We start from the raw sequence: 8,138 nt of genomic DNA on the forward strand, positions 1-8,138 counted from the left end.
GGGGGGTTGTGTGCACATGTGTGGGGCTTGGAGAGCATAGGGGGCATTGCATTATGGGTATGGGCACACATGCACGCAACCACCCCGTGCTCCCCCCACTTTTGGCACGCGACGTCAAAAAGGTTTGCCATCACTGGTCTAGTGGTTAAGGCACCAGGCTAGAAAACTGGAGACCATGAGTTCAAGTCCTTCCTTAGCCATGTAATCCAGCTGGGTGACTCTGGGCCATTTGCTCTGTCTTAGCCCAACCCACCTCACAGGGTTGTGCTGTGGGGGAAATAGGAGGGGAAGTGTGTGTTGGAGATGTTGAGTTATTTGTAAAAACAGTAAAGGCAGGATTCAAGCAAGCAAGCAAACAAATAAATACATAATCCCATTTCAGTATCTCCTTCACCCCCAAAGCAATACAATGATGGCTTTAATTGGATTTACACTCTGCACTAAGCAAACTACCAGTTTGAACCATGGGCTTTTGTGTAAGCCATATTGATTTAGCTCATATATATATATATACTGTTAAGCCATGATTTATAGACTACTGACTAAACCAATGACTAAACTCACAGTAGAATTCTACATGGCTGACATAGCACTGGTTTAATAAATTACAAATCAGAGGTGCATTCAGTTGGAACTCTCTTATTTCGCTGAATTTGTAGCTTAGCAAATCTCAGGTTGGTTACTCCCCCCTTAACATGAATAAGCTGATATTCATGTTTCCTCTGTAATAAGAATTTTCAAGTTTTCAAGTAATATTTACATTACAAACAATGTTTTTAGCTCGTAGGCTCCCCCTGTTGTAAGAATTCACAAGCAACAGATAAACAGTTGGTTGATGATGAGGTTCCTTGAGATATTAGCAACTTGCCAATGTGGAGAATGACCAGTGGTGAAATGTAAAATTTGTTACTACCGGTTCTGTGGGCGTGGCTTGGTGGGGTGTGTGTAATATGACTGAGTGGGCGTGGCCAACTTTTTTTTTTTTACTTTTAAAACCATTTTTTTCTACAACCTCTTCAGCCAAAGAGGTTGTAGAAAAAATGCTTTTAAAAGCCTCTGATGATCCCAGCTGACTTGCCTGATCGGCACAGGCTTTTCTTTTTACTTTTAAAAGCATTTTTTCAGCCGAAGAAGTTGTAGAAAAAATGCTTTTAAAAGCCTCTGTTGATCCCAGCTGACTTGCCTGATCGGCAGAGGCTTTTCTTTTTACTTTTAAAAGCATTTTTTCAGCCGAAGAGGTTATAGAAAAAATGCTTTTAAAAATAAAATAAAAAGCTTCTGATGATTGCGTGGCTCAGCTGGGCATGGGGGTGGGGAGGGATTTTTGCTACTGGTTTTCTGAACTACCCGCTGCCATCGCTACCGGATCGGGCGATCCGGTCCGATCCACCCCTGGAAATGACTTGATCCACTATTGATGGTGTAACCAGTGAGTAGGATGTGTGGAGGTGTATCAAACACATTCATTGTTCAATTCATAACTGCATTAATAATGAAAAATGTTCTCTAGGTTGTATCTGAGGGCCAGTTTGCTCTAGTGGTTAAGGCACCAAGCCAGAAAGCAGGAGCCTGTGAGTTCAAGTCTTGCCTTAGCTAAGAAAGCCAGTAGGGTGACTTTGGGCAAATCCCTCTCTCTCAATCCAACCCACCTCACAGGGTTGTTGTTGTGGGGAAAACAAGAGGAGCAAGGTGTGTTGGATATGTTTTCCACCTTGAGCTATTTGTAAAAGTAATAAGGGCAGGACACAAATAACTAAATACAGAAATACAGCTGAAATGAAGAGTGATGGAAACGGAAATAATCTGAGTCAGCCTATGAGAGTCAGAGATGGTTCTTCTAACTATTTGAGTTGCTCATCTAATGAAACCTTATTCCTGCCTACTGAGATATTTATTTTGTTATTATTTAACAAATTTACATAGCCACCAAACTCACACATAGGGGACTGGATGCTCACCATATTAAAAACACACACACACCATATAATAAAAAAGACATTAAAATACCACACCACCCCTAGGACAGCAACAACACAAACAGATCAACCACGTGACTGGTTCCATTCATGGTCCCCAAGCCTGCTGGCAAAACCACACTTTAGCACCTTTGGAAAAACAACAGGGTGAGACCAACTGTACCTTGGGGGTAACTATTTTCTATTAAACAAGGGGCCACCACCTAGAAGGCCCTGTTTCACGGTCCCACCAGATGTACCGTGTTTCCCCCAAAATTAGACCCTGTCTTATATTTTTTTGAACCTTGAAATAAGCGCTTGGCCTTATTGCCATGCCCTCAAAAGCCCGATTGGGCTTATTATCAGGGAATGTCTTATTTTGGGGGAAAACCGGGTACATTCCTAATTGATGAGACTTGTAACATGCCCTGCCTTTCAGCTCTGGTGGACCAGGTGGACATAACAGGCAGTTCCTTCAAATATCCTGGCCCCAAGATAAGATGGTATACGTGGGATGAACAGTCTAGGTTTATTTTATCCCTTGGATTCCCATTTTAGGGATAGAATGAAGGTGTTATAAGGAAACAATCAGTCCTGAAGAAAAAGATCTGAGTTTGCCTGTTGAAACAACAATAGAAAACACGGTTAAGAGCAAATTTAGAAAAAAGCTCTGGTCATTAAGCTTGTGCAACAGGAAAGGCAACTTGAAAAGTGAGGAGTAAAACATGGTGGATCGCCTGAACTGGGGTGAACCAGTAGCATCGTACCACTGGACTGTCTACTGTTGACCGCACCCCATTCCTAAGAGGTCTGTAAGGGGTGTGCATAAGCGCAACAACGTGCCTACCATCTCTGTCCTACTGTCCCCATTCATTCGTATCCATTTCCTATATTAATAATCATGCTTATACTTATATCTGTTATCTTATACATGCTTGACAAATAAATAAATAAATAAAATAAAAATAAAGACATGCTACAATGGCATCAAATAACAATGGTTGAGGCCATCAGTAGTGCAGGAACCAGAACTCCTTGTATCTCCTTTGACACCTGAAGTGAGAGAAGGAGGAGGAGGAAAAGAAACAGACGGGCAGGAGGGCAGGTAAATTAAGTACTGTAAACCAGTGGTGAAATCTGAACCAGTAGTAAAAAAATGCTTTAAAAAGTAAAAAAAAAAGTTCCAACGATCACAGCTGTGGCGCACAATCATCAGAACCTTTTTTTTTGTACTTTTTAAAAGCATTTTTAAGTACCGGTTCCAGAGAACCAGTAGTAAAAAAATGCTTTAAAAGTTTTTTTTAAAAAAGTTACGACGATCGCACATTGCTCAGCTGATCTTCGGAACTTTTTTTTTTTTTACTTTTTTTACTACAGGTTCAGCGAACCAGTAGCAGTTTTTCCTACCAGTTCAGCCGAACCGGCCCGAACTGCTAGCATTTCTCCCCTGCTGTAAACCTCTTTGAGCTGCTTATGGAGCATATGCTTGGCCTCCTGTGTGGTACAATAAGACTGGTGTCAACAGTATAAGCTCAGAGTTTTCAGGATGTCCTCAAAAGTAGCCTAACAAAGTAATAATAGGAGACTGTCTTTCCAGAGTCCCCCAGGACACTTATTGGCTGTTCATAGATATTTATGAGCAGATCACATGTTTTTAACTACAGGGCCAGAGTAAAAGGTTTATAAATTTGCATTGGCCTTATGCTGCAAATGGGAAACATGAGGGAAAGAAAAGAAACTCCCTGAATCCTCTCTATAATTGGCCGTCTCCAACCTGAGAAATCATATAATTTGTCTCTTTGATTATGAAAACTCATTCACCAACTGTCTGCCCTTCAAGTATGCCATGTTTGCAATTCTATGCCAGAAATCATGCTATCATAGAAGCCCTGAAAACTGCAGACTGAACATGCACAATACCAAATTTGAGCTTTTAAATAGACCTGTATTCCAAGAGTATATATATATATTTAATGTTCATTAACTGTGACTGGCAGGACCTACTGTCTTCCAACTTCAAAATTTCCTTGAGCTGTCCTAGACTCACATTCTACATTCTGGGATACTTTGAACAACAGAGTAACAGAATAACAGAGTTGGAAGGGACCTTGGGAGGTCTTCTAGTCTAACCTCCTGCTCAAGCAGGAGAGCCTATATACCATTTGAGACAAACGGCTCTCCAATCTCTTCTTAAAAACCTCCAGTGTTTTAGCATCCACAACTTCTGAAGGCAAGTCGTTCCACTGATTAATTGTTCTGTCAGGAAACTTCTCCTTATTTCTAAGTTGGTTCTCTCCTTGATTACTTTCCATCCATTGCTTTGTTTTGGATATATTGGGGAGGATTGCCGCTCCCAGAAATGGCTTTGGCCATGCAAGCTGGGAATCTTTGAGAGTTGTGGTCCTCACGCATCTGAAAGACATCAAAAGACTAGTCTACAAGATGGATTCATACCTGGATTCTAATAACCAACAACTGTTTCTCGTTCACAGGCTGCCAAATCTCTGTCTGGTTCTTGTCTTTTGCCTGTCACTGCCTTGTCCTGCAAAGCTTTGTCTTTCACTCTACACCCCTCAAAGTTTGCCATACAAGGTTATGGACGAGGGTCTCATCAGTTCCTGTGGGATGGATCTAATTTCCACTGAGTTTCCAAGCAGAGTTCCACTTGTGTTGTCTGGCCCAGCAGTATCTGTTGTGGACACAATGGACTGGCAAAGGCGGCTTCGGAAATCCCACAATAGCAAGATCCATTTCGGGACAGTAAAGCTATTTGGAGCAACTGGAAATGTATTTATTTGTAGGACAATTTCTCATTTATATGCCAGTTTCCTACAATTCCCCCCCCCCCCAAAGAACTGGATTCCTAAAAGAGACATCTTAAAACCTGGCCTGTTTCAAAACCCAAGAAACATTTGGGCTTCTTACACTCAAGAGCATTTTTTAAAGTGTTATCTAATTTCTCCTGGACTAATTCTGGTTTGCAATTCATGCCAAGTATTCTCCATGATTTGCAGAAATGGTGACGCAAGATGCAATGAAAATTCCCATGATAAAGTCTTACTGACAGTAGAAAGGATCTTTTTTCCCTACGTTATTACAGATACAATCAATAGATACTTCCTTTTTTTTTTTTACAGAGCTTAATAGAAAATAGGGAGAGGCAATCCATAGCTTTTAGACGTGACTGCAGATGTGCATGCTATACAGGGATCCTTAGAAACTGAACCCTATAATTAAATACCTAGATCAGGGATGTCAAACTCAAGGCTCGTGAGCCGGATCCAGCTGGCAGGGTGCTTAGATCTGGACCATGGGGCACCCTGGAAACAGTGAAGGACCAGCCCGCCGTGCCTCTACCAGCACGCGGCCCTCCCGAGCTCGGTTTTCGCTGGCAGAATGTTGCAGGAGGCCGTCCCAGCCGAAAATGGCGCTCCAGTGCCTGTTTTCACTAGCAGAGTGCTTTGGCCACCACAGGTGCCCCCCCCAACATGAGTGAGGTCATGCTGGCCTCATCCACCCTGACCACGCCCCCCCAGTCCCCCCAAGGTCAAACACAACCCTTCTGCGGCCCTCAATGAAATTGCATTTGACACCACTGACCTAGATAATCCTCAACTTAAAATCATTCATTTAGCAACCATTCAAAGTTATAATGGCACTGAAAAATATGACTTATGACCGGTCCTTGTCAAAGCATCCTCAAAGTCACGTGATCATAATTCAGGCACTTTGCAATTGACACGTTTTTACAACAGTTGCAGTATCCCGTGGTCACATGTTTGTCCTTTGCGACCTTCCCAGCTGGCTTTCGACAAACAAAAAGAAGCCAGATTCACTTAATGACTGTATACATTTAACAACTTCAATGACTGACTTAACAACGGTGGCAAAAGAGCTCATAGCATTGGGTAGGACTCTCTTAACAACCACTTTGCTTTGCAATGGAAATTCTGGTACCAATTGTGGGTAAATTGAGGACTGCCTTAAGGCCAGAAGCTAATATGCAGCAGAATCAGTGCTAAATTAAAAAAAAAAACCCTGTGGTGCAATCGAGGCTCATAGTTTTCTAAGAACAGAACAATAATTCTGATAACATAGATTAAAAACACAGCAGATGAACATTTTCAATTCCAATAACAGCCAATGATTTATCATACATCCTACTTAGATCCTTTATCTTAGGATACACATGGAAAACTCACCCACCTGACATATTAAGAGGAATTAACCACTTCCTTTTTTGCTGATTTCGAAAACTGCAGCTGTCATAATTATATGAAAATGGATAATTTTAGCAACTCATTTGAGTTGGCAGTAATTATATTTCTAGAAGGCTGCTAGCAGAACCCCTTGAAATCCCCAGATATAAATACGAGACTGTGGAAAATTACTGCCCGTGTGTTATTTTGCATGTGACCCAATTTTTTTTGTGCAGGCCTTTAAATCAATTAACCAATTTTATTTGCTTTTACGGGCAGTCCTTGACTTATGACCATAACCATTGTAAGTCGTGATGGTCATAAAGCACATCATCACGGTGACTGGACCCAACTTTACAATGTTTCTTGTGGCAATTGTTAAGCAAACCCCTGCAATGACTAAGCAAACGCCACAACTGTTAAGTGAATCCACTGTTTGTTGTTACCGGGTGGTTAGGCTAGAAACCCGAAGTAAGCACCGGTTTCTAGCAAAACCGTTGTAAATTTCAGTCATGTGAATGCGGAGAGTTGCAACAGATGGGCTGCTTGCCAAGTACCCAAAATGCAGTCATGTGATTGGGGGTGGGGGGTGGGGGCTGATATTGGAAGTTTGAAACCAGGTTGTAAAGTAGCTTTTTGGGGGGTTTATTGTAACTTTGAAAAGCAACCGGTCATAAGTTAAGGACTCCCTGTAATTAGATTTAAATGTAGATGAAATAAAATTCAGTTTTATCGTGACCTGACCACCGCTAATTTGGAAATGGGAGGGTCCCACAAGAAGGGAGGGAGAGTAAAAAGGGTCAAAATGGCAACTGCAAACTTGTAATATAAGACCCATCCCTTGCTATGTATGTCACTCATAACACCCACATCATTGGTGAGTGCTTCAGATGTGTGCCATGCTATGATTCATGCAAAACAAGGCATTCTTTGGCTACCAGGAATTTTTAAGAAGAGGTTGGACTGGACTGAACCCCTGAAGTAGCCACCCAGCATCATGGAAGAAGCTAGAACCATTATTATTTTTTGGAGCCTGCTTGCTTTTATTTTATTCAGGAATTTAAGGAGGTGTACCTAATGATTAGAGGGACGCAGTGGCTCAGTGGCTAAGACATTGAGCTTGTCGATCGAAAGGTCGGCAGTTCGGCAGTTTGAATCCCTAGTGCCCTATAATGGGGTGAGCTCCTGTTACTTGTCCCAGCTTCTGCAAACTTAGCAGTTCGAAAGCACGTAAAAAATGCAAGTAGAAAAATAAGGACCACCTTTGGTGGGAAGGTAACAGCGTTCCATGCACCTTTGGTGTTTAGTCATGCTGGGTACATGACCACGGAGACGTCTTTGGACAGTGTTGGCTCTTTGGCTTTGAAATGGAGATGAGCATCGCCCCCTAGAGTCGGGAATGACTAGCACATAGGTGCGAGTGAAATCTTTACCTTTACCTAATGATTCCTCCTTTTGTTTTTCCTCATAATAAAATTCCTTTGAGAAAGTGGCTGATCCAAAATCATCTGTCTTCCATGGCTGAAGACAAAAAAGAACCGGAGTCTCCTTGGCCGTGGTCCAGCACTTTTAATCATTACACCACCCTGGGCTCTCTTCTTATTTTGGATCCAAAGACTGTCCTGACCACAAATCTGTCCTCCTAGAAGGACAAATTTGTCTCATCCTTGACCTGGAGTGCCTATTCTGAATTTCTAGAAAGTTCAGTTGCTTCCCTGAAGCCAAACTTTCTTTTGACTGCTTGACAATGGCGGATGAGTTTTCTCTCCAGCCCCTGTGTTCTCTTTTGCTCCTCCTGGAAGGTTAAAAATGGAAACAGTGCTTTTCTTTCTTTAAAGAAGCTGAGGCCCAAATAAGGTGATCCCTGAGCACTAAAGATGCCAGGACTGACTGGGTTCCAACTTATCTCTTAGAAAGGTTGCCTGTGAAAAGAAGAGGGAGCCACCGGGGACACAATCAGAACTGTAGCCTACCACAGCGAGAA

Source organism: Pantherophis guttatus, chromosome 1 (genome assembly GCF_059756535.1).
Source record: "Pantherophis guttatus breed Tessera chromosome 1, ASM5975653v1, whole genome shotgun sequence".
Classification (NCBI taxonomy): Eukaryota; Metazoa; Chordata; class Lepidosauria; order Squamata; family Colubridae; genus Pantherophis; species Pantherophis guttatus.